The sequence below is a fragment of the Sapajus apella genome, unplaced genomic scaffold, assembly GCF_009761245.1.
Source record: "Sapajus apella isolate SASKATOON/1434 unplaced genomic scaffold, GSC_monkey_1.0 scaffold114, whole genome shotgun sequence".
Classification (NCBI taxonomy): domain Eukaryota; kingdom Metazoa; phylum Chordata; class Mammalia; order Primates; family Cebidae; genus Sapajus; species Sapajus apella.
In genome coordinates, this window is record NW_022437054.1 from 742413 (window position 1) to 747504 (window position 5092).

Here is a 5092-nt window from a genome sequence, read left to right on the forward strand (position 1 = left end):
GCCGCGCAGGGAGCCCTGGGACAAAGATAGGAGTAGGCGAGCCGCGCAAGGCACCCCGGGACCGGGCGGGATCGGCGCACAGCCTAATCTCTTAAAGGAGCAGGCTCCCAGAGTTTAAAAACAGTAAGACCATTTCTGTCACTTTTAGTTCTTCTGACTGACATAATCTGCACTATAGGGTGTACTGACATAATCTGCACTTTAGGGTGATGAGTGTCAATTACTGCCTCTATTAGCCTCCTGCCAAAAATGATGCTCAAAATCGCAGAATTGGGGAGGCCCCTCGTGAGCATCTCCAAGCTCCCCACACAGAAGAGACGGCTTAGGGCTTTCTTTGGCTGCCGCCCCATCCCTGAGAAGGAAGAGGAGCGTGTCTGCTTTCTGAAGGTTCGGAAATCAATGGATACTAATCCATGCATCCATCCCACGACGTGAGCCCCACCCTTGCGCCGCAAGCCACTCGGAGCAGTTGGACGCGGGTCAGACGAGCCCAACGCGCAGCCCCCAAGGGGACCCAGAAGAGCGTCCCAGGTGTCCATGGGGCGCCCGGCTGTGGTCCTGGCGCCCAGGAGTGACCAGGCCCCCTGGATCTCCTAGCCTGCGGTTAAGTCCACAAATACTGTCGGCGCATCCTGTTGAGAGAGGGCGGGACCGGGAGCCGAGCGCGTGTGGCTCCCCCAGGAGGGCGATGCGCGGCTCTAGGGCGCTCGGATACACGCTATGCTGGAGGAACTGCAAAGTGGAAGGGTTAGGAAACGCACAAACATGTGCGATAGAAGGCGAAATGGAAGGGGTACCTTACATTTCTAGGCCAACTCGAGGGAAATTCGCGTTTAAAGAGAGACCCTCCAGAGATCCTACTCGTGATCTCTAACAAAATCCATCCCATAAGCAACCCCCGGATTTATTCTCCTAAAACAATACCCACTACAACACTGCCTTGATCTAAAAAGCCCAGTGGCTCTTTAGTCTGCCACTTGATGTCCTCCATAAGATCAGTGTTTCTAACCTCATCTCACAGCTCTCCTTAATTCAGTACTTTTCCTTGCGTTGAGCTTGGACATTGCCACCAGCTGCGGACTGAACGTATATCCCTCCTCCCCCAATCCATCTGCTAAAGTCCTACCCCACCCCAATATGTTTGTATTTGGAGATGGAGCCTTTGGGAGGTAATTCAATTTAGATAAGGTCACCCGCGTGGTTCCCTCATGGCGAGATTAGTGCCCTTACGAAAAAAAAAACAACAAAGAGCTTGTTCTCCTCTCCTCTCCTCTCTGTGCCATGTAAGGACAGAGCTAGAAGGGGCCTTCACCTGGAACCCAAACTGCCCCATCTTTATCTGGGACTTAGCCTCCGGAATTGTGAGAAGTAAATTTCTGTTTTTATAGCTACCTCAGTCTGTGGTGTTTTATCAGCCAAGCAGACTAATATACCACCTCTGTGTTTGTATAATTAAAAATAAATATGTAACATTTTATTTTATTACTGTTTTAAATTAAATTTAACTTAATTTATAGTATATTTTATTTTGTTCACTCTGTTGCCCAGGCTGGAATACAGTGGTGTGATCTTGGTTCACTGCAAACTCCGTCTCCTGAGTTCAAGTGATTCTCCTGCCTCGGCCTCCCAAGTAGCTGGGATCACAGGCACACGCCACCACACCCAGTTAATTTCTGTATTTTTAGTAGAGATGGGGGTTTCACCATGTTGGCCAGGCTGGTCTCGAACTCCTGGCCTCAAGCAATCTGCCCACCTTGGCCTCCCAAAGTGCTGGGATTACAGGTGTGAGCCACCACACCCGGCCATAACATTCTAAATGTCATGTAGGTCATAATGGGAATGATAAAAAAGAAAAAAGGGATATATTTAGACTAAGATATAAATAAAAACTTCATAGTTATCGAACAGGAGGCAAAAAGAAAAGATTGTTGTGAGTTTTAAAACTTCGGTGTTACAGAGAATGCCATTTTCAGTGATGGCTGTAGGGTGGTCAGTAAGAGGATTGTTCACATAAAATCTAGGGACTCCCTTTTGACCGAAAAAACAAAAGATCCATATGATTTTTATGGGAAGATAGAAAGATGCTCCCTAGGTCTTTTGATTTCCTCATGTATTCGTTCCAAAACTTTTGAAGAATACCAACCTACAAATTAGTAATAGCAAAATGGCTGGCACTTAAATATATGTAATTAGACAAGACTTGTAATATTCACAGGAAGGAAATAGCATGTAAAAATATAGTAGGGACTAATATAAGATGTTTAGAATGGGGGAACTGGGTGTGAGTAATATGAGAACTCTCTCTCTTTGTAATAATTCTGTAAATCTATAACTTTTAAAGCTAAACATTTATAAAAGAAAGGAAATCTGACTTAGGTTAAAGTTTGGATTTGGGGGGAAGCCATTCCAATTAACAAGCAAACTATTCTTTCAACTTTGTTTTATCAAAATTTTAGGGTAGCATTTCTTGCTTTGTATCTGGCAGAATAGCTTAAGTTATGCTATAGTAATAAATCCCCAAATCACTCAAGGAGGAGCACTGAAGAGACAAAAACTGGAATGCTTGATGAGCAGTGTCGCAATCTACCACTAGATGCACCAACTGTAAGACTAGACCTCAGAACCTTTCGCTGCTGTGGCCTCAGCCATGAGTATGTTCAGGCTTCAGAAGAGGCTCGCCACTAGTGTCTAGAAGAAGGTCTGGTTGGACCCCAATGAGACCAGTGAAATCGCCAATGCCAACTCCTGTCAGCAGATCCGGAAGCTAATTAAAGATGGGCTGATCATCCGCAAGCCTGTGATGGTCCATTCCTGGGCTCAATGCCAGAAAAATACCTTGGCCCGCTGGAAGGGCAGGCACATGGGCATAGGTAAGTGTAAGGGTACAACCAGTGCCCAAATGCCAGAGGTCACGTGGATGAGGAGAATGAGCATTCTGCACCGGCTGCTCAGAAGATACTGGGAATCTAAGAAGATTGATCGCCACATGTATCACAGCCTCTACCTGTAGGTGAAGGGGAATGTGTTCAAAAACAAGCAGTTTCTCATTGAACACATCCATAGCTGAAGGCAGACAAGGCCTGCAAGAAGCTCTTGGCTGACCAGGCTGAGGCCCGCAGGTCTAAGACCAAGGAAGCACACAAGCCAAGAAGGAGGAGATCATCAAGACTTTGTCCAAGGAGAAAGAGACCAAGAAATAAAAGCTCTCCCTTTGTACATACTGGCCTCTGTGATTACATAGATCAGCCATTAAAATAAAACAAGCCTTTAAAAAGAAAGACTAGACCTCAGAGACCCCTTCTCATCTCATACACCTTGTATCAGTTGTTCTTTTAGTGAAAAAGGAGATTACGTCCTTACATTCCACATAAATGGAACTCCACAGAAAGCAGTTCTCAATAAGCTCAGTGGTTTGGTTAGTCAATTGAAAACGGTAAAATAGCAGTAACCGAGCTTTATGCATACCTAAGCCTGAATCCTATCTGTAACTGAACAGAACCATGGAGCACTGGAATCTGGCTTAACCTTCCTGACCTAGTCTAGTTAGAGTAACAAATCCTGTCCCAAAGGATCTTCCAAATATTACTCTTTTTAACATTATAGGACTTGAACCTGTGTGTCACTTATATGTGAATTGCTGTTTCCAAGGATGAAGCAAGTGCTTCAGATTCTAAGTTCTACAGCAGGCCACTTTGTCTCGCCTTGCTTCTTCTATTGTAGGCATTCTGTTAGAGAACTCATCTTTTGCTGATTTGCCAGCTGGATGATGACATTGTTAATGTGTCATAATCAAACGGAATTATCCAAGCAGAAATAGTGCTGTAAACAATTTCTTTTCTTTTTTTTCCTCCTTTTTGAGATAGGGTCTGGCTCTGTGCCCAGGCTGGAGTGCAGTGGAACCATCCTGGCTCACTGCAACCTCTGTCTCTCTGGCTCAAGTGATCCTTCCACCTCAGCCTTCTGAGTAGCTAGGACTACATACAGGTGTGTGCCACCAAGCACAACTAATTTGCTTATTTGTAAATATGGGTTTTGCCATGTTGCCCAGGCTAAAACTTCTCATTGTGTTTGCATTAATATATCTAAAATAGGTGATTGCTTTGGTGGGGCTGTTCAGATCAGGATAACCATCTGAAAACCTCTCTCAGCAGAGGTTCTAACACAGAAAGGAAATGGGCATCTGAAGTCTATTGAAAGGAATCTGTAATATCTCCAGTTCTGGTTCTCTGAAATATCCAGAAGAGAGTTTATCTTTTAGAAATTACATGTAACCAGTTGCCTTCAATTACAGTCTTTATCTTGAAAATTATTCTCAGAAAGGGTCTTAAATATTTTAGAGTTTTAAATATTTAAGTAGTGTTCTTTAAAAATTTAAATTCTCAAGTGATTCAACAACAACCACCAAATGTATAAAGAGAGATAAATCAATAATTCAAGTTATACGATGACTCTCAAAACAAGGTATGTGGGTGTTTACTACAGTAATTTTCTAACCTTTCGGTAGGTTTGAAATTTTCAAACTAAAAAGTTAAGGGGGAAAAGCTTAAAGCTAAAACAGAAGTTCCCAATCACAGGTCAGAACAGTAATTGTCTGTTTCCTGATAAATTTTTCACTCATTACCCAAGAAATGAGAAAAATAAATGTAAGGAGTTACCACAAAGCTAATTGTATCTTATTCAAATTATAGTCATTTATTTTGAAATACACTCTTACTATTGGTAAAGATGAGACCTGAAAAAGTTGCTTTTATGACTTGACAACTTTAGTGGATAAAGAAGACAGAGACGCCGGGCGCGGTGGCTCAAGCCTGTAATCCCAGCACTTTGGGAGGCCGAGGCGGGTGGATCACGACGTCAAGAGATCGAGACCATCCTGGTCAACACGGTGAAACCCCGTCTCTACTAAAACTACAAAAAATCAGCTGGGCATGGTGGCACATGCCTGTCATCCCAGCTACTCAGGAGGCTGAGGCAGGAGAATTGCCTGAACCCAGGAGACGGAGGTTGCGGTGAGCCGAGATCGCGCCATTGCACTCCAGCCTGGGTAACAAGAGCGAAACTCTGTCTCAAAAAAAAAAAAAAAAAAAAAAAA

At 43.8% G+C, this 5092-nt stretch overlaps 1 pseudogene; it reads left to right on the forward strand.

The window, feature by feature from the left end:
* Positions 1-1731: 1731 nt before the first annotated feature.
* On the forward strand, positions 1732-3274 carry LOC116537861 (annotated as a pseudogene).
* Positions 3275-5092: the final 1818 nt, after the last annotated feature.